This window comes from Carcharhinus amblyrhynchos, chromosome 3 (assembly GCF_965287045.1).
Source record: "Carcharhinus amblyrhynchos chromosome 3, sCarAmb.v2.hapA, whole genome shotgun sequence".
Taxonomy (NCBI): domain Eukaryota; kingdom Metazoa; phylum Chordata; class Chondrichthyes; order Carcharhiniformes; family Carcharhinidae; genus Carcharhinus; species Carcharhinus amblyrhynchos.
The window spans coordinates 58,489,358-58,511,457 of NC_137326.1; the positions used below are offsets into that span (position 1 = coordinate 58,489,358).

The following is a 22,100-nucleotide window of genomic DNA, read 5'->3' on the forward strand; positions in this document are numbered from 1 at the left end:
TCTGTACATATGAGGACAATATCAATCATGTGATTGAGGATTGTATATGGAAATAACTTTGAGAAAGGATCCGCATCCTAAATAAAAGATAGTGAAGGGACAAAAGGAAGGAAGGTGATACCCCTCAGCTCAGTATTTACTATGAACTCTTCTCAAAAAGCGGCGATATTAAGCGAATCATAATGGGTTTGGATAAAATCAAGAAAACTTCATGTGGATTCTGTTTTGTGGAATATTACACATGTAGTAATGCCGAACAGTGCATGAGATTTATTATGTTCGACAATCCAGCTTTAGGTGTTTCTTAAATAACTATGCAACTGTACACTGAGCCTAGCTAAAGAAAGGTTTAGAAAGGCAAAATTAAAGAGGGAAGGTTTTAAAGAGGCTTTTAAAGAGAGGGAAAGGAGTAGTAAAGTACAAGGGTTGGATGGTGGCTGAATGCAAGCTAGTAACGTTTTAAAAAGCAGGGCAGAGAGGTATAGGAGGAATAGGAATCGTCCAACAAGTAGGGACAAGATGGATGAAGGTTCAGCCAGTGTATGTGAAGATGTAGAGTGGGGGATACAATGAATGTATAACTGGAAAACTAATTGTCAGGATTAGCTGATTGATGATAGAAACATTAAGATGTTACAATCTTTTGCAGGATAAAATGTAATTTGCAGAAATTTGGAACAGTTGCAAATGGTGAAGAATGAATTCAAGATGCTTTTAAAAAATAACTCCTCAAATGCTGAATGTGGAGGTGACAAATGCCTGAATAAAGTTTTCAGCAGCAGTGGGGGCAAGAGGAAGCAGAGACACTGATGTTTCAGAGGCAGAAAGATACGTTAGAAAGGTGAGGTGCCACCTTGAATCACTTGGTCATGTAGTGTAGTCTTGTTAAGGAGAGAGCTGCAGAATTTTCACCCAGCTGCAGTGAAGGAAGAATGATATATTTTTGATTCAGGATGATGTGTTACTTGGAGGAGAACATGCAGGTGCTCCAAACCACCAACTGTCCTTGTTTTTTTAGTTGATAGAGGTCGCAAGTTGAGAAGGTGCTGTCGAAGGAGCCATGGCTAGTTGGAGCAGGGCTCAGTGTAGATGGTTCATATTGCTGCCACTGTGCATCAGTTGTGGAAGGATTGAATGTGCAAGGGGTGCTAATCAAGTGGGTTGCTTTGTTCCGGATGGTGTCAAGTTTCTTGAGTGTTTTTGGAGCTGCACTCATCCGCGCAAATGGAGAGTATTCCATCACACTCTTGACATGTGCCTTATAGATGATGGACAGGCTTTGAGGAGTCAGGAGATGAGTTATTCATCACAAAATATACTGCCTCATCAATCTCGTCAGGGCATTCAAATATATGAACAGAGGCAGAGAAGAAAATGGCTGTGCGCTGAAGCTGCTCAGTGTGGCCTCCTCTTTCCATGACAACATGATGGGTAAAAGCACTGACCACATTGGAATCCTTTGAAATCCACAGTGGGGTCGAACAGGGTTGTGTGCTGAACCCCACACTCTTTGGCATGTTCTCTTTGCTTCTGAGATATGCCCTCAGGTCACCTGCAATGAGTATCTACTTATATAACAGAACTGACAGAAAGCTGCTCAGCCTTGCTCACCTGGGATCCAAGCCAAAGTTGTGCCATCCTCATCAGAAAATTGCTCTATCCTGATGATGCCACACTAATATTCCATCTTCAAATGGACAGACTCTCTTACGTCTGTAAAGGTTTTTGTTTCACCTCAGTATAGGGAAGACAGATGTTATGGTCCAGAATGTGGCCACACTGCCATCTGTCAGCACTGACAATGCAATATTGGAGATTGTTGACAGTTTCACATATCTAGACTCCACAATCATCAGCAATCTGCCATTTGATGTTGAAATCAACACACAAATTACAAAAGCTGCAGCTGTTATGTCCAAGCTGAGTAAGAAAGTGTGGAACAACAACAACTTGGCTAAGAACACCAAACTGTGAGTCTACCAAACCTGTGTTCTCAGTGCATTCTCTAGTGAGAACTGGACAACATATTATAGACAAGAAAAGGGTTGAACAGTTCTTACCTTGGTTGGCTCAGACATATCCTCAGCATCTCTCGGCAGGACAAGGTTACCAACTCAAAGGTCCTGGAGTGTGCTAATTCCATCACCATACATTCATCTGCACTGACTTGGCCACAGCCATCAGATGAATGATTGCCATATGCCCAAAGAATTTCTTTGGCCTTTGGGTTACAACCTCCTGGACTATCTCCACTGCAAGCCTATCTGAAAGTGAGATATGAAGATGGCGTACATTAACTTTGACAATGGGGGGGGCAGTCGCTGATTGCTGTGACCTTTGGAGGCCCCATATGGGAGGGCATTGGAAGAGGCTTTTTTTTAACCGCGCAAAGTTTAAAAGGAGGCTTGCTGTAGACAGCGGGCAGCGTCGGGAGTGGGCAGCGGAGTGAGAGGGAAGCAGAGTGAGCAGTAAGGGCTTTGGATCAAAGGGCTTGGAAGAAAAGGGCCAGGTAAGTTTAAATTCTTAACTGTGTTTAGTAATCACTAAGAGACTGTGATGGAGGGGCATGTGATGTGCTGTTTCTGTATGATGTGGGAGCTGGTGGACCCCAAGGTCCTTCCCAGTGACCATGTCTGCAGTAAGTACTGGTTGCTTGAAGAGCTCCAGCTCAAAGTAGATGAGCTGAATTCTGAGCTTCAGACACTGAGACAAATCAGGGAGAGGGAGTGTAACCTGGATAATGGGGTGCAAGAGAGATCCACACCCCCTAGACTGGCTAACTCTAAGGGTCAGGAACAAGAGGGTGCTGCTGGAGGGAGGAAGGGTGAGAGGAAAGAAGGGGGAGTGGGGAGGAAGGGTGAGAGGAAGGAGGGGGGAGTGGGGAGGAAGGGTGAGAGGAAGGAGGGGGGAGTGGGGAGGAAGGGTGAGAGGAAGGAGGAGGGAGTGGGGAGGAAGGAGGGGGGGACCCAAAGGCCTCAGCCTCTCAATGTGCACAACAGGTTTGAGGTTCTTGCTGCCAGTGTGGACAAGAACGAGGGCTGTAAGGTTGATGAGCAAACTGCCCATGGTACAATGATGCAGACACAGGACAAACAGGAAGAAGTAAAGAGGAATGTAGTGGTAATTGGGGATAGTGTAGTTAGGGGTATAGATACTGTCTTTTGTCACAATGATAAAGAATACAGAAGGGTGTGTTGTCTGCCTGGTGCTCGGGTCCAGGATGTCACATCTGGGCTGCAGAGGAACCTGGAGTGGGAGGGTGAGAATCCAGTCGTTGTGGTACAAGTGGGTGCCAACGACATAGGCAAAATGGGAACTAAGGATCTGCAGAGGGAGTATGAAAAGCTGGGAATGGAATTAAAAAGCAGAACCGACAAGGTGGTTATCTCTGGATTACTACCTGAACCGCGTGCAGATGGGCATGGGGTAAATAGGATTAAAGAGATGAATGGGTGGCTCAGGGATTGGTGTGGGAGGAATGGGTTTGAATTTATGGGGCATTGGCACCAGTATTGGGGCAGGTGGGACCTGTTCAGGTGGGATGGTCTTGGTCTGAACCGTGCTGGGACCAGAGTCCTGGCAAACCGTATAACTAGGACTGTAGATAGGGCTTTAAACTAATTAGAGGAGGGGAGGGTGCAGGGGTGGGAGAAATTACAATGTCTAAAGTAAAAGAGAGGGTACGGGCACGGGAAAATGTTGAGGATGTCCCAATAATAAAGGGAGTAGGGGGCATGAGAAAGGTTGGTGGCGTTCCTTCAAATAGGGTCCAGATAAAAGCTGGGATAAAGACACTTTATCTGAATGCACGAAGCATTCGGAACAAAGTGAATGAGCTGGTGGCGCAGATCAGCACAAATGGATATGATCTGGTGGCCATTACGGAAACGTGGTTGCAGGGTGACAGGGACTGGGAACTGAATGTCCAGGGGTATCAAGTGTTTAGGAAGGATAGATGGGAGGAAAAAGGGGGAGGGGTAGCTCTGCTGATTAAGGATAATATCAGGGCGGTAGTAAGGGAAGATATAGGCTCCAAAGAGCAGAACGTGGAATCGTTGTGGGTGGAGATAAGGAACAGCAAGGAGAGGAAGATGCTGGTGGGTGTGGTCTATAGGCCCCCAAATAATAACTTGGAGGTGGGGCGGGCTATAAACAAGCAAATAAATGATGCATGCAGAAATGGAACGGTGATAATTATGGGGGATTTCAATCTACATATTGATTGGTTGACCCATGTTGGACGCGGTGGGCTTGAGGAAGAGTTCTTGGAATGCTGCCAGGATAGTTTCCTTGAACAGTGTGTGACGGAACCGACGAGGGAGCGAGCTATCTTAGATCTGGTGTTGTGTGACGAGGCAGGTAGAATTAGGGACCTTGTTGTGAGGGATCCTCTTGGGATAAGCGATCATTGTATGGTTGAGTTTTTGATGCAGATGGAGGATGAGAAAGTAGGGTCCCGGACCTGTGCCCTCTGTTTGAACAGAGGGGAGTACAATCGGATGAGAGAGGAATTGGCAAATGTAGATTGGGCGCGCAGATTGGTCAGTAGGACTGCTGAGGAACAGTGGAGGATCTTTAAGGAGATCTTTTTCGGTGCTCAGCAGAAATATATTCCGATGGTAAAGCAGGAATGTAGGAGAAGGGATAACCAGCCGTGGTTGTCGAAGGAAATAAAGGAGAGTATTAAATTAAAAGCTGATGCGTTTAGAGTGGCTAAAAGTAGTGGGCAAGTAGAAGATTGGGAGAGGTTTAAAAATCAACAAAGATTGACTAAGAAGTTGATAAAGAAAGGAAGGATAGACTATGAAGCTAAACTAGCACTAAATATGAAAAAGGACAGTAAGAGTTTTTACAAATATATAAAGAGAAGGAGGCTGGCTAGAGTGAATGTTGGACCCTTAGAGGATGAGAGGGGGGATTTAGTGGTGGGAGAGGAAGAAATGGCTGAGGCCTTAAATAAGTTTTTTGCCTCGGTCTTCACGGAGGAAGACGCGAATAGTTTGCCGGATGTTAAAGATAGAAGGATGGTAGGAGTTGAGGGCCTGAATGCCATTACTGTCACTAGAGAGGTAGTGCTTGATCGACTAGCGGGACTGATGGTGGACAAGTCCCCAGGACTGGATGGAATGCATCCCAGGGTTCTGAAGGAAATGGCAGAGGTGATAGTAGATGCCTTAGTGATTATTTACCAAACTGCGCTGTTTTCCAGGGAAGTGCCGGAAGATTGGAAAACGGCTAATGTTACGCCGCTGTTTAAAAAAGGTAGCAGGCAAAAGGCAGGGAATTATAGGCCGGTTAGTTTAACGTCTGTTGTTGGAAAAATGCTTGAATCCGTCATCAAAGAAGAAATAGCGAGGCACCTAGAGAAGAATTGTTTGATAGAGCAGACGCAGCATAGATTAGTTAAGGGGAAGTTGTGTTTGACAAATTTATTGGAATTCTATGAGGACGTGACTAGTGCGGTAGACAGAGGGGAACCAGTGGATGTGGTGTTTCTCGATTTTCAAAAGGCGTTGATAAGGTGCCACACAAAAGGTTGCTTCAGAAGGTTAGAGGGCATGGAGTTGGGGGTAAGGTGTTAGCATGGATAGAGGATTGGTTGTCTGATAGGAGGCAGAGAGTTGGTATCAATGGGTGCTATTCAGATTGGCGGTTGGTAACGAGTGGAGTGCCACAGGGATCAGTGCTGGGGCCTCAGCTATTTACCATTTATATAGATGATCTGGAGGAGGGGGCTGAGTGTAGGGTGTCGAAATTTGCTGATGACACAAAGATGAGTGGAAAAGCAAATTGTGCGGAGGGTGTGGAAAGTCTGCAGAGGGATCTAGATAGGTGAGGACCTGGCAGATGGAGTACAATGTTAGCAAGTGTGAGGTTATCCACTTTGGCAGAAATAATAGTAGGAGGGATTACTATTTAAAGGGCGAAAAGCTGCAGCATGCTATGGTGCAGAGGGACCTGGGCGTCCTTGTGCATGAGTTGCAAAAACCCAGTCTGCAGGTGCAGCAGGTGATCAAGAAGGCAAATGGGATGCTGGCCTTTATAGCGAGGGGGATAGAATATAAAAGCAGGGAGGTCTTGCTGCAAATGTACTGGGCACTGGTGAGGCCGCAGCTGGAGTACTGTGTGCAGTTTGGTCGCCGCACTTGTGCAAGGATATTTTGGCCTTGGAGGGAGTGCAGAGGAGGTTCACTAGGCTGATACTGGAGATGAGGGGGTTGGACTATGAAGAGAGACTAAATAGACTGGGTCTGTACTCGTTGGAGTTTAGAAGGATGAGGGTGGATCTTATAGAGACGTATAAGATTATGAAGGGAATGAATAGGGTAGAGGTAGAGAGATTCTTCCCGCTCAGAAAGGACAACAGGACTAGAGGGCACAGCCTCAGGATAAGGGGGGAGCAGTTTAGAACGGAGTTGAGGAGGAACTTCTTCACTCAAAGGGTGGTGAATCTCTGGAATTCTCTGTCCGCTGAAGTGGTGGAGGCTACCTCGCTAAATATATTTAAGACACAGGTAGATAGGTTTTTGGTAGGCAAGGGAATTAAGGGTTATGGGGAGAAAGCAGGAAAGTGGAACTGAGCCATTTCAGATCAGCCATGATCTTATTGAATGGCAGGGCAGGCTCAAAGGGCTAGATGGCCTACTCCTGCACCTACTTCTTATGTTCTTATGGTGAACAGAAACAAAGCGCTCAGCTAGCCAAGAAGAGGGTCCAGAGAAAATAAAAGCCAGCAAAGCCAGAGGAAGTCAACGCGTTGACTTCCTCTGCAGCAAATGCAGCAGAAACTGCCATGCCAGAGTGGGGGCCCTGAGCCATTCCAGGCAATGTTTCACGCAGAGTTGACCACCTCGGAGCAAACCATCAGCTTACTTTAGGCTGCTGGTTATAACACTGACCAGGAACCGAAAGCAACATAATGGCTCTGTTTATCCTTCTGATACTATTTAAAGTTCTCATGCAAAAAAAATTTCCAAAATGTTTGTTCTTGGTTGAGTTCAATTATTTTGCACTTAACCAGTTTATCTGAGTTCATAGAATGATAGCAGTCTGAATCAGCTGGTTGCAGGTTTAAGCTTCATTTCAGAAACTTGAGCACATAACCCCAGCAAGACTCTAGTACCAGGACGCTGAACCAATAACCATTGCACGCTTTGCCATTTTTCAGATGATGCATTAAATTGTGGTTCACAAAGCCCCCTCAGGAGGACATGAAAAATTGCATGAGCAGGGGAGTTCACCTGGTGTCTTGGCCAATGTTTACCCTCAGTCAACATCACTTAAAAAAAATCTGCTAATATGTCCCAGGTGCTGTTGAAATTGGGCTTAGCTGTGAGCTCAGTCAACCAAGAAATCATTGGATGTTGATCAGGGCAAGGTACCTGGGTTGATTTCAGTTCTCCTCCCTAGCCCTGGGATGGAAGGATGCAGGGGGGAGGGGTTGAGGGGTACGGGGTGGGGGGGGGGGGAGGGATGTAGGGGGGAGGGGTAGGGGGTAAGGAGACCAGCTGCAATGGCAAAATTACTCCACATCTGGTTTAACCAGATCTTTGTATTGCTTTAGTATGACTTCTACCCGCTAGTATTCTGATCTTCTAGATATAAAGGCCAGCATTCATTAGCCTTTTCAACTATTTTCATCAGATCTAGGAAAGGTTAGAAACATAATAGCTTTTCAGCAAGCGGTGTGTAAGACAAGGATAAAGGAAGGTCTGTGATACAGTGGAAGACATGAGAGATTGAGTGACAGAAGCATTCATCTTACTGGGCTAACGGGAATGGTGATAAGGCAAGAAAATAAATAAAAACAAACATAACATGTTCCCAAAGCAAAAATAAAAGAAAGAAACTGCAAATGTAAGAAAAGAAACCAAATGGGACTGTAGGATTTATGGAATAAAATTATTGAACTCAATGTCAAGTGAAAGTGCCTAATTGAAAGATGAGGTGCTGTTCCTCCTTCTTTACTTTTTGATATAGCCAAATGGCAGAGGGGAGACATTAGCGAATCCAAATTGCACTATAAAATGGTTTGAAGGAGACAGACGTTATTTTCTATGCCAGCTCAAGTGATTATTGACAATTCATTCATTTTATAACACTTGTCTGTTCCAAAACCAGTATGAAGTCCGACAACACCAGTTTAAGTCCAACCGATTTATTTGATAGTAAACTCACAAGCTTTCGAGGTTTACCTCTTTGTCAGGTAAATGAAGAGTTCACCTGACGAAGAGGTAAATCCCGAAAGCTTGTGAGTTTACTATCAAATAAATCGGTTGGGCTTTAACCTGGTGTTGTCTGCCTTCGAACTGTGTTTACCTCAGTCCAACGCCGGCATCTCCACACCAAAACCAGTGTGTCAGTGTATGGTTTATTAACAGGGCAAAACATTAAAAAGTATTTTTTAATAAAACCCTCACCACATATGGAGATGGGCTCTCTGCTAAAATATACACACTCTCAGAATGACATACCTTTGTCTCAATATTTCAGGGACAATGCTACATCTGTTCCATTACATTAAAACCATCAAAAGAAGATTTCTTTCTTCTAATTTAATAGAATAAATTTTCTTACAAGGGACTTGCTATAAAATACTTGTGGCTAAAAAACCGCTATCTCATTTTGTTATTGTAATTTCGGACATTGTGAATTTCACTATTGAAGATAATAGGAAAAACATAAACCAAACACCAAGGGTTCTGCATAGTGCAGTACCGGGGGAATGTTGCATGTTTGGAGATGTCAGGCTTCAGATGAAATGTTAAACTGAAGTCCATCTGCCTACTCAAGTGGATGTAAAAGATTCCATGATGCTATTTTAAAGAAGAGCAGAGGAGTTATTCAGAGTGTCCTACCCAATTATTTTCCTCAACCAACATCACAGAAACAGACTATCTGTTTATTATGTGGGGAGACAATGTCACTGGACAGGTAATCCAGAGACCCAGGTTAATGCTCCAGGGATGTAGGTTCAAATTCTACCATGGCAGTTGGCAGAGTTTAAATTCAATTAATAAATCTGGAAAATAAAGCTATTCTCAATAATCATGACTGTGAATAATTGGTTGTCGTAAATACCCATTTGGTTTACTAATGTCCTTTAGGGAATGAAATCTGTTATCCTTACCTGTTTGAACCTACATGTGACTCCAAACCCAAAGCAATGTGGTTGACTCTTAACTGCCCTCTGAAGTAATCAGCAAGCTACTCAATTCAACAGCAATTAGGGGTGGGCATCAAATGAGACAGAAATCCATCAAAACAATAAAGAAAAATCACATTGCCATTTATGGGAGTTTGCTCTATTGAAACTGCCCTGCAGTAAATAAAGCTAACTGGATATATAACTAGATGTACAGAGCACAAATCCTTAAAGGTATCAATGAGTGAGGGTACATGGGGTGGTATTAGCTGCACCAGGAATACTATATACATTCTGATTGCCCTATATTCAATACTGGAGGCAGTGTAGAAAAGAACAATGATTCCTTAAGGTTATTCAATTTTTTTAAAGAAATGGATAAATTGAACCCTGACAATTTGCTTGAGATTTCTTGTCACAAATTCAAGAACGAAAAGCCTCAAACTTAGAAGAGGTTTAGATTCAAATATTTTAGACAGCAAGTGATGAATGTGTAGAGTAGAAGGCCTAGTGAACTAGTGTGAAAAAATAGTGAGATAGTATGAAAAATTGGAAAAATGAGAGAGGGTGATTGAGAGGCTTCAGATTTTAGAACCAGCAAGGTGGACTGTCTCTACCAATTTGGTGTAATCTATAAATTTAAACTTCTATTTTTGTCTCCAGTTCCAAATCTTTTAAATATAGGATAAAGAACATTGGGTCAGCAGGAATGCCTGCATCATCATAAATGAGAATGCCTGCCATATGTTAACTAGCTCTATTTACAACTGCCTTTGGCTTTCACCTCCAACGTTTACCATTATTCCATGTCTTCTTATCATTTAGACTAATTGCTTGTGTAATACGTTATCATAAACCATGCTGTATCTGAATAGATTTTATCCATTGCATTTTCAGAGTCAACAAAGTCTGATATTTCCAAGAAACTCAAGTACATTTACTGGGAAAGTCATCACTCCAGTAGTTCCTTTATTTGACTCCTTTTCACCATGCCCATCAAAATGCATCAATATTCCCTCTTTCCGAATACCTTCCCCCACTCCACTATTATGTTTGTTGGACTCATAGGCCTGCGGCATCCTGGTTTCCCTTTGGCCATTATTAGGTTAATCAGCTATGTTCCAATCCTTGGGTTTTTTTTCAGTTTTCTATGATTTTTTTGAAGAAAACATGGGCATGACCAATTTCACTTGCCACTTCATGGGGCAGTAAACTCAGGAAATAAATTTAATTTGTTATTATAATTCAAATCAGAAACCCAAAGTGTTTTATAAAGTCTGCCTGGATCATAAGTTTTTCACTTTGAATTTGCCTCAGGTGAGTATGAGATATTTCACTTCAGGCATGATTCAAATGACCCACTAGAGAGCTTTTATCAAACAAAGTTTATTTAAGAATACAGCTAACATGTATAGAAAGAAAATTAGCAATAACATTTAACAATTACAAATATAGGAATTCATGATATTGTATAAACCTTAACAGCTAAATACCGTTCCACCAAAACAAATTCCAGTCCAAAGATGTGCAGGTTAGGTTGATTGGCTATACTAAATTGATCCTACTGTCAGGGGAATTTGCAGAGTAAATGTGTGGGGTTACAAGAATAGGGCCTGGGTGGAATTGTGGTTGGTACAAACTCGATGGGCTGAATGCATTCCTTCTGTACTGTAGGGATTCTATGATATACAAAACAGTTAACACAAGGTTAACACAGCAAATACATACTGGAATTTAGTCTTTTGGTTGAATGCTGCGGTTCTCCTGAGGCACACACAGACAAGCTTGAAGTCAGAACAGCTTCCCAAAACACCAAGGAGATTCTAGTCAAGCCAACCACCAATACCAGGTTTCCTACTCCTGGAAGACCTGGAACCTTGCTTCTGGCTAACAGCAGAATTTCCAAAACCAGGGAGACAGAGAGAGAGAAAGAAAAACTGCTTAATGTCCACCCCTTTCTAAACTAAAACTGCAAATGCATCCTTAGGTTTTTTCCTTTGGGAGGAACCACCTGACTTTAACTTGTCACTCAATCTTCCCTCTCATAATGCAAGGTCATAAAAGATTCCAGAGTAAAAGTAAACACAACCCTATTTAAGCCATTGAAGTAGCGATAAAAGGACTTCTAACAGATGGCCCAGCAACAATGAGAGAAAAAAACTGAAAAGGTCTGCTTACAACTGCAGAGAACATGATTCAAAATATAACTTCTTAAAGGTACATTAACATCACAGTACTGATCATATTTTGATCAATTAATATGATGTTAGGATCTACCCACCTTTTCCATCTGCTTGTAATAAATATACAAATAGAAACACATTTATTTTAATATTTTCTCCTATCGTATTTGATCTTAGCTTTTCTGATCTGTTTCTCAAGTTTTTATATTTGCCATTATTCATAATGCAACACTGGCTTTATATATTAGGATCTGGTTTTGTACTTACTCCCTGTATTATTTCACCATTATCCTTTAAGCTAACATTCTTTTCTTCTCTGGTCTGCTTTTTATCTATACTTCTTTTAAAGATGGTTCATGTTTTACCCCTCTAACATATCAAAGTAGTGCAATTTCCATAATTCATATTTCATCCCCTCAAAATCTATTTTTGAAAACTTTATTTCTCTTTCACTTATCCACTTTTCATATAAACTTAACATCAAACTCTCCCCTTTTGTAGTGATTGTCAATATCAGGTCCAATAACAGCCTTGTGCATGTGGTTCCTTGACCAATTGTTACAAAAATATGATTTGATTTGATTTATTATTATTACATGTACAAAGAACAAAGAACAACCCAGCACGGGAAACAGGCCCTTCGGCCCAACGAGCCTGCGCCGCCATTTCGACAAAGCATTTTCCTACACCTACCCTGCCCCGTGTGTATGTGAATGGTACCCCTAATGTAGCCAAATTCAGAGCAGAATAGTGTAGGGTCAATTTGGTATACCAATCAGCCTAAGAGCACATCTTTGGGGTGTGGGAGGAAACCGGAGGAAACCCATGCAACCACAGGGAGAATGCGCAAACTCCCACAGACACAGGCCCAAATCCATGTATCTGCACAGCTAGCAGTGATAGTCACTGAGCTGTTGTGGAGCCCGTCTATCGGTCCAGGATTAAGCACACACAACGACACAAAGTACTAGGCCACTCCCGGAACCTCCAAGAGCAGCCCACGCACGAACCACCGTGTGCATGCCCCTCGTTTGACAACAAGGTGGACCAACACCTGTGGATTAAAAGAGACAAAACATTAACATGTAATATTACATTTCCAGTGTCGTCCCGAGGCTCTGACCCTTTTTAATACCGTCTCCTATAACCCTCCATCCCTGTTTCACTCATGTGTCTATCTAAGTAAACCTTAACAAGTCCAACGTGCCTGCCTCCACCACCTTACTTAGTAGCGCATTCCATACCCCCACGACCCTCTGAGTGAAGAACCTTCCTCTAGTATCCAAATTATACTTCTCCCCCCTCAAACTTAGATCGTGACCTCTCATAATAGTTGTCCCCAATCTAGGGAAATGCCTGCCACTATTGACTCTATCTATTCCCTTCATTATTTTATACACCTCTATCAGATCCCCCCTTAATCTCCGTCTTTCTAAGGAGAAGAGGCCCAGTTTTTCCAATCTTTCCTCGTAACTCAGTCCTTCCATACCAGGCGGCATCCTGGTAAACCTCCTCTGCACTCTCTCCAGGGTCTCCACGTCCTTCCGGTAGTAAGGTGACCAGAACTGGATGCAGTACTCCAAATGCAGTCTAACCAACGTTCTGTACAACTGAAGCATTAGATGACAGCTTTTATACTCTATACCCCTTCCTATAAAGGCTAGCATTCTGTAAGCTTTCTTCACAACCTTCTCTACCTGTGTTGACACCTTCAGAGACTTGTGCACCTGCACTCCCAGGTCCCTCGGTATTTCTATACTCTTAATTGGTCTACCTTTTATCATGTAACTCCTCCCTGCATTATTCCTTCCAAAATGCATCACCTCGCATTTGTCAGGATTAAATTCCATCTGCCATCTATCTGCCCAATATACCAACCTATCTATATCCTGCTGTATCACCTGACATTCCTCCTCGGTATCCGCCAATCCTGCCATCTTGGTGTCATCCGCAAACTTGCTGATCACACCACGTACGCTCTCTTCCAAGTCGTTTATATATACTACAAAGAGGAGAGGTCCCAGTACTGAGCCCTGCGGCACACCACTGGTGACTGACCTCCAGCCAGAAAAGGACCCTTCCACTACTACTTTCTGTCTCCTGTTGCCCAGCCAGTTTTCAATCCATCTAGCTACCTGTCCTTGTATCCCATGTGCCTTAACTTTTTCTACCAGCCTACCGTGAGGGACTTTGTCAAATGCCTTACTGAAATCCATATAGATGACATCAACGGCTCATCCATCGTCAACCGTTTTTGTCACCTCCTCAAAGAATTCTACCAGATTCGTAAGGCAAGACCTCCCCCTAACAAAGCCATGTTGCGTATCCCTAATCAGATCACAACGCTCCAAATGCTCATACATCCTACCCCTAAGAATTTTTTCCAATAATTTTCCTACCACTGATGTCAAACTCACTGGTCTATAATTACCAGGGTTATCCCTACTGCCCTTTTTAAACAGCGGTACCACTTTAGCTACCCTCCAGTCCTCTGGGACCTCACCTGTGTCCAAAGAAGAGACAAAGATTTGCGTCAGAGGCCCAGCAATTTTACCTTTCACCTCCCTAAGCAGCCTGGGATAAATATCATCAGGCCCTGGAGCTTTATCTGTTTTTATGCTACCTAAAAACCCTAGCACTTCCTCCCTCGTAATGGATATTTCCTTCAAATGATCTACAGCTCCCTCCAAGACATTACACGGCACCAAACCCCTCTCCTTTGTGAATACCGACGCAAAGTATTCATTCAGGATCTCCCCCATTCCCTCAGACTCGATGCATAGCTCCCCTCCTTTGTCCCTAAGAGGACCAATTTTCCCTCTAACCACTCTCTTGCTCCTAATATAAGAGTAAAATGCCTTTGAATTTTCCTTAACCCTATCAGCCAAAGCCATTTCATGCCCTCTTTTTGCCCTTCTAACTCCCCTTTTAAGCTCCCTCCTACTCTCTCTATATTCCTCCAGCGCTCTCTCCGTTCCCAGTTGTTTCGACCTAACATATGCCTCTCTCTTCCTGACCAAGTCTTCCATACCCCCTGTAATCCACAGCTCTCTGATCCTGTCTTTCGCATCCTTCCTCTTTGCCGGCACATGCCTTTCCTGCAACATTATCAGTTTGCCCTTGAAAGCCTCCCACTTACCAACCGTGGACTTGCCCGCTAACAACCCCTCCCAATCAGTGTCCTTCAGCTCCCTCCTAATCCGGCTATAGCTCGCCTTCCCCCAGTTCAGCACCCTCCCCTTCGGACAGCACTCATCCCTCTCCATTTTTATCCTAAAGTAGACAGAGTTGTGGTCACTGTTAGCCACATGTTCGCTCACTGCAACCTCAACCACCTGCCCCAGCTCATTACCTGACACTAAATCCAGTATAGCCCCCTCCCTAGTCGGGCTCGTTACGTACTGCTCCAAGGACCCTTCCAACACACATTTTACAAACTCCTCCCCATCCGTACCTCCAGCTCTAGGCACCTTCCAATCCACTCCAGGAAGATTAAAGTCGCCCACTACAACCACCTTATTCTTTCTGCACCTATCTAAAATGCCTCTGCAAATACCTTCCTCCACTGACCTCGGGCTGTTGGGTGGCCTATAGTATACCCCTAGCATCGTAATCTCTCCCTTTTTATTCCTCAACTCCACCCACAGCGACTCAATCCCTAACTCCTCCATATTATCCTCCCTCTGCACTGCTGTGATGTGCTCCTTTACTAACAATGCCACCCCACCACCTCTCTTCAACCCTCCTCTGTCACACCTAAAACACTTATACCCAGGAACATTCAGCTGCCAGTCCTGCCCTTCCTTTAACCACGTCTCCGTCACTGCCACCACATCTAAATTCCTCATGAACATCAAGGCCCTAAGCTCATCCGTTTTTCCCGTCACACTCCTCGCATTGAAACAGACGCAGTCCAACCCTCCAGGCCCACTCGGAACCTCCTTCCCCCTGATAATTTTCCTTTCACCCAAACCTACCCTATCACCCAACTCACTCCCAATCCCAGTGCCTAATGAGCTATCAGTCTCATCCCCACCCCCCCTCCCTATTAGCTTAAACCCTGCCTAAACACTCCAGCTAACCTCCCTGCTAAGACATTTGTCCCCCTCCCATTCAAACTTTCCCCATCCCTCCTGTACAGGTGCCCTTCTCTCACAAATACTTCCCAGTGGTCTACAAAAGTAAAGCCTTGCACCAATCCCTCAGCCATGCATTCAGCTGCATAATATAGTTAACCTTAGCTAGTTTCTCTACATAGCTCACGAACCTTCAGTGATCTGTGCACAATAACACCAAGATATGTTTTTCTTCCTCAACTACTTCCAATATTGTTCCTTGCAAATAATACATGCACTGTGTTGGTCTGATCAGTTACATAGCACTACTTTCATTTACCTGAAATGTCTTTTGACATTGTGTGGCCCACACCCCTTGCACAAGATTGCCTGGAGATAGCCAACCAGCAGAAGGTGTTGTGAGGATATGGCTCTGCAATCCAGGAAGACATTAAGGCCCTATGCCCCTGCCAGAGATGGCTCTTCACAATGGTGGCCATTCTTTACCTCAAATATTTTAATCTTACTGAGGCAGTGCCTCAAGACAGAGGCACTCTTCTACAAGAGCAGGTTGCAAGCTCCTTCTGTGGTGAAGAGTCTCCTATTGGCCCTTCAAATTCGAGAACCTGGTGATGAGCCATATTCTCTGGCCAAACATTGGCCAATTTGTAGTAAAACCATGTTGGGTAACTCTTCCCAAAACTGTCCATTTGTCCCAAAGTTATGGTCCCAATCTAAAATGCACAATGAACTTCGTTTTTCAGTGCACAGATGTTGCTTGACTTGCAAATGAACTCCGCGTCTTCTGTTTGCATTTCAGTTTGCTGACATATGCAATATTTTGCTTTTGTGGTTCACACTATACCTTTCCCATTCCTTTAATCACCTTTTGATGAATATTACCCAGACTTGGATCTATTTTCAGCTTCTCTAACCTATCCAACATGACATTACTTTCTATTTTATCAATACTGTTCCACCTGAGTTCCCTCTATTTGAAATATAAATATCATCTCCAGGAATATAGAGTGATGCAAAATAATCACTTAGCAGCTCTGCCATATCCTGGGAATCAGCCTGAACCTGTCCTACCGTATGCTTTATAGGGACTCTATAAGTTCTTAATGGTCTTTCAATTTCTGGCGTAGTTAAAAACACTTTTGCTATGACTGCCACAATTGCACACCATCTCCTTTTCCAGGGAGCTCTTGGTTAATCCTATTCTTGTCTTTAATTGCATGTTTTGCTTTCCCCCTGTTCTCATGCGAGTTAAAGTCTTTAACTGTGCAGAATGCTTTCTGCTTCAATCAAATTTACCTCCATTCATAATGGTTTTGTCTTACAATGTGCCATTCTTTTCATTGGGACAAACAGGACTTCATTCTGTATGAGAATGATTTTCAATAGAACCCATTTGTCTTCAGACTTGTTTGCCTATATTAGAGTGTAATGTTAGAATGTACTGTTATAGTGTAATGTTAGAGTTCAGTAGTAATAGCTTTAGCCATGAAAAGGCACTAGGTAGAAGCCTGTGAAGTGAAGGCTGTTGGGATACTTGGCATATGTTAGCCTAGACAAAGGATACAACAAAAACCAGTCCAGGCTAGTCACGGCAGTGTTGAATCCAGTAATTAGAGGTAGAAAGGTGTCAGTCACTAAAATATTAAGTAAGATGAGGCAGGAGATCTATAACACTTGCAAGTTACTATGACAACAATTACAGGCAACAAGTTGTCAGCCACTGGAATGCCTTAGGTACACAGCAGAATGGGACAGTTGATTTGAAACAGTTTGCACCTATTGCAGTGGATTATGAGCCCATGTGACAAAATACACGCCCACAGTTATGACAGGATAGGGATAAAAATATTAAAGACAATGTAACAATTCTGACAGCAGAGTATTGACTTGGACTGGATTGACTAAGACAAGCTATCCCTGCTTTTGCTTAAATAAACGATCAAAAACTGTACCTGAGTCTCCAAGATGTTTAATTTGACCAAAAGTTTCATCCATCTTGTAAGATACAAGAACAGAGAAATGATGGAAAAACCTAGCAGGCCTGGCAACATCTAGGGAAAGAGAAACAGAGTTAACATTTCAAGTCTGTATGACTGTTCTTCAAAGCAGATTGCAGTCAACTTTTGCCAGATCCCAGCCATAAATTAGCCTTCTTAAAATTTGGGAATAGCATCAAGGCCCAGGAATGGGAGTACACAAGGTGCAAAACTGGGGCGTTCTCTAGGGGAGCCCGGGCTGGTTAGTCAAGAAGCCTGTCAATCGGTATGGTCTACGAGCCAGATTGGCTGCCTTGGAACTGCACTGTAGATCATCCCAACCGACAGGCTACTTGGTCAATTACTGCTATTGTTCTGAACAAGAGCAATCACTGGTTGAGTAGGAAGTGCCAAATTCCCCAGAACCTTCCTTCTTGCTTGCTGCATGGTCTATCCTAGTTGAGTGTTATTGGATGCTTCTTATTTCACACATCTTCAGACCTGGCTGGAAGTTGCTGACAAGGTAAAACACCTAGTAGCTTAATTTACCCCCACAAAATCCTTGACTTCCCATCCTCCCAAGGGTCCTCCCTTTGCATTCACGGTGCCTGTACCCCTGTCATGCCTTTCCTGAGTTCTTATAGTCCCTCATTGACGATGTGGCCCTGGGTCTTTTCTCTCCCAATTCTTCCTCTCTCCCTTGAATCAATAGTGTCTGTGGTGAATGCTCATTTTTATTACTTTTTTTAAAAATGATCAATTTATTGCTTTATTGGCTTTTTTTGTTCAGCAACTATGTTTTCTTCATAACGTTACAACCACGTGAGGAGGGGCGAAATTATTTCCTTATTCTACCACTCCAGTCTGACCATAACAGCTTTTTTGTGTGAATTTAGCGAAGATGCGCTTTGCCAATACTGCAGGTGTACCACTAATTATGTTTTCAGATTGTGAAGAATTATTCAGACAGCTTTTCTTAGGTTAAGCAAAGAAGAAGATGTTTATGGAAACTATTCACAAGAAATTATGAAGTAGCAATTATGTCACTGGACTAGTAACCCACAGGTCCAGGCCAATGCTCTGGGGACATGGATTCAAAACCCACCGCGGCACCTGGCGAAATGTAAACTCACTTAACAAATCTATAATGTAAAGTTAGCCTCAGTAAAGGTGGGAATTGTCATTTTTAAAAATCCATCTAATTCACTAATGTCCTTTAGGAATGAAATCCACCATCATTACCTAACTTGGCCAACATGTGACTTCGATCCATAGCAGATCCTGGGTTCAAATCCCAGCAGAGCCTTAATCCCTTTCAAATGATCTATACAATTACACAAGGTGAAATATCCCTTTCTTAAGGTGGCACAGTGATTAGCAGTGCTACCTTACAGCACCAGGGACCTGGGTTCAATTCTAGCCTTGGGTGACTTGTGGAATTGCACATTCTCCCTATGTCTACATGGGTTTCCTGCAAGTACTCTGGTTTCCTCCCATATTCCAAAGATGTGCAGGTTAGATTGATTGGCCATGATAAATTTCCCCTTAATGTCAGGGAATTATATAAATACGCAGGGTTATGCGGATAGGGCCTGGGTGGGATTGCTGTCAGTGCAGGTTCGATGGGCCGAATGGCCTCCTTCGGCACTGTAAGGATCCTATGATTCTTGGCATTTGAGTCATCCCAGAATACAGGACATGGGACGAGCCTCTTTTTCTATCCCGCTGTTAGAAGCGTCTTCCAAAGCGACAGGAGGGAGGGGCTAAAATAGTTCGTGGCAATTTTAAAATGATAAATTGGAGAAAAAAAAAGCTTGAGCTCTTAAACCATGAGAGATTTAATTAAGTTTTCATGGGTATAATATGAAGTGTGTGTTTGGAAGGTGTTCTCACTGTTTTGTTTATACCTGCTTCTGCTGTCCACCCCTCCCTTAAACTTAGTGTTTGCTGCTTAGTAACCGCACGCCGCGTCCGGTTGCCAGGAGACAGGCCTGAGGCCCAGTGGACGGACCAGCGAGCGAATTTCATCCAAGGTGGGAGCCCTGCCTTTATTCGTCTTTGTTCTCTCTCTTTCTCCCTTGCTGGGGTTGAATCTTTCCATACTGTGCTGTTGGCTGTCTTCTCCCGTGTGACCCCGGGGACCGGGTGTCCACATGAGCCGGTGCCTTCACCTTTCAATCGGGGGGGTAGGGGCGAGTCGGCGCCCAGTGGCGACGCATCATCTTCATTAAAACCTCTCATTTCAAATCCGATCGGATTCTGTTTTATTGTTCATTTATCGAAAATGAACCACAAAGCCAAATTCTACAAATTCCGACTGCGTGTTTTTCAAATCTTGAACCGAGATACTGCGTGCGTTTGAATATGATTTTGTTGTAACGGCCATTTATCAGTTCCAACCCTCCAGGATCTGCCGAGAGTTTCCAGGGATTGAAGATCAATCTCCAGGACAATACTTGCGATCCGTCCTGGAGTAAAATGATAGGGGCATTAAGAGGGGTTTTTTTTTGCTATTTTCTTTGAGCGTTTCTCTTTGCCAGATATAAAAAGTATTGGAGGGGAGACTTTGACTGACATCATCCAATTGGGTAGTGAGGCTTTTTCCTTTGCAATTGGTTAGTAATAACATCACAAGATCACAGAATCCCGACAGTGCAAAAGGAAGCCACTCAGCCCATCAAATCTGCATGGACTCTGGGATAGGGCATTTACCAAGGCCCACCACCCATCCCTGTAACCCCACACATTTACCTCATTAATTCCCCCTACACAACTTGGAACACTAAGGGTCAATTTATCATGGCCAATTGCCTAACCTGAAGATGGATGTGTTGACCAACTAATGGCTGCAGCACGAGAACAAGACATGATGAAATCTCAAACAATATATTTATTCACATGTGGCAACTATAGTTGCTTCAGATCTTTGGGAGGTTGGAACACCACCTTCGCTCCCCACCACCCCCACCCCCCCAAACCAAAGCAACCCTAGCATACACGAAGTTAGTTTAGCTTCAGTAAGTTGACAGGGTTTTGGCAGAAGTCCAATGGGATGGTTTCAGTGTTGCCCATGATGTTGAGTTTTTGAAAACATTTTGGCTCTTTCAGTACTTGATGGTAAACAGCATGACAGCATCAGCTCTGGATGGTAGAGCAAAAATAAACTTGAATATCATTGGCATGCATGAGGAAGCTGACAGTGGTTCACACATGATCAAAGAACTGGTGACCATGTGCTGACCACCAGAGGTGACCATGTGAGAGCAAGGGGAAAGCCATTGGAACTAGATGTATTGACTATGTTAGAAAAGTATGAGTAGAATCCCAAAAAGATCTTTCCATGAAGATGTGACACTTGGAGAGCACATGGAGGAAATGTCACAAGTTGTCAATAGGGAAAGGAGGAATATCAGGCTATGGTGACAATTATAAATAATAGTACTGATGAATTTGACTAGAGAAGCCTTGATGCTGTGATTGGTGCTAAAACCATACTCATACCCACCTACGGTCCTTTCTCATGATCTATCTCCATTTCTACCCTTGGCATATGGTGGCATGTCCCAGGCATAAGCCAGGTCTAGCGCTAATCGTATGCTGTAATTGTGTATACTGACTGCTTGTTAAAACTAGAATTAAGTACATTTTAATTCAGATTGTTAATTTGCAAAAGAAGTAAAGAGGGAAGGAATTTGTAAATGAGTACAAGAAAACTTAAATCTTGATCAGTGTGTTTCCAGCCCAATGAGGGGGAAAGAGTACTTGATTTAATTCTAAGAGGGGTGAGTGAAGCATGCTTCAGTGAAGGAAGCATTTGGATAACAGTGAATGCAACAATGGAAGCAGATTCAAATAACTTTAAAAGGGAATTGGAATTGATTAAATAGTTGAGTGTGAAAGATTTACAGTGCTATGGAGAAAGGGCAGGGGACTAGGACTAATTGGATCTCTCTTTCAAAGTGCCTACACAGGAATGATGAGCCTAATAGACTACTTCCATGCTGTACAATTTTATGACTCAATGACTGGTTGAGAAAATTAGATAAGATAATTTACCTTTTGTGGAAATGCGCTCATGTTATCTGAGAAAAACCTTGACAGCAACATTCACAATCATTGCCATTTCTAACTGAATCATAGTAAAAGGAGAAAGGAGGAATAAAAGTTGAACGCAATCAGAGATGCAGAAGGGACAATGAGAATCAAACAGAATGGGAAAGAGAATGAAGAACAGATAAAGAATAAAAAAACTACGAAGGTAGAACATGGAAATAAAGAGAATCAAGAGAGTGAAGATAACTAAAATTAAAAGATAATAAATAGTAAGAGAGTCTCATGTTTTATTTTATTTTAGTCCATGTACAGTACCATGGAAGATTAACTAGTAGATTAAAGTAGTATATGGATTCCATCTCCTTCTTGCAGTTAATATGTAGAGTTGTTTTATATTTTTGAATTATGATACCATATGATTTAATTAATAAATTGTTAAATGATGCATAGTTTTGCTGTATGAGGAACTTATGCAGAACCAAGGTCCACAATCACAGAGCATAAAAAGAATTCAAAGACATTCAAAATCTTGAAGGGTTTTGATTGAGTAAATAAGAAGCTAAATCAAAAGTAACCCTGGTGATACTAAGCTGGGTTTTTAAAGCCTGTTTGAATTGTAAAGGTTTTAGCATATGATTCATGTGGCGTATAGTATTATTTTATTAGT

The 22,100-nt window shown here is 42.9% G+C and overlaps 1 protein-coding gene across 1 annotated transcript in view; it reads left to right on the forward strand.

Moving 5' to 3' along the window:
* Positions 1-22,100, forward strand: part of dnah1 (dynein, axonemal, heavy chain 1) — a 537,372-nt gene that overhangs the window by 719 nt on the left and 514,553 nt on the right. Inside the window, exon 2 of the mRNA XM_080184401.1 lies at positions 19,322-19,413. The gene's annotated coding sequence lies outside the window, so the exon portion shown is untranslated. The remainder of the gene's footprint in view (positions 1-19,321; positions 19,414-22,100) is intronic.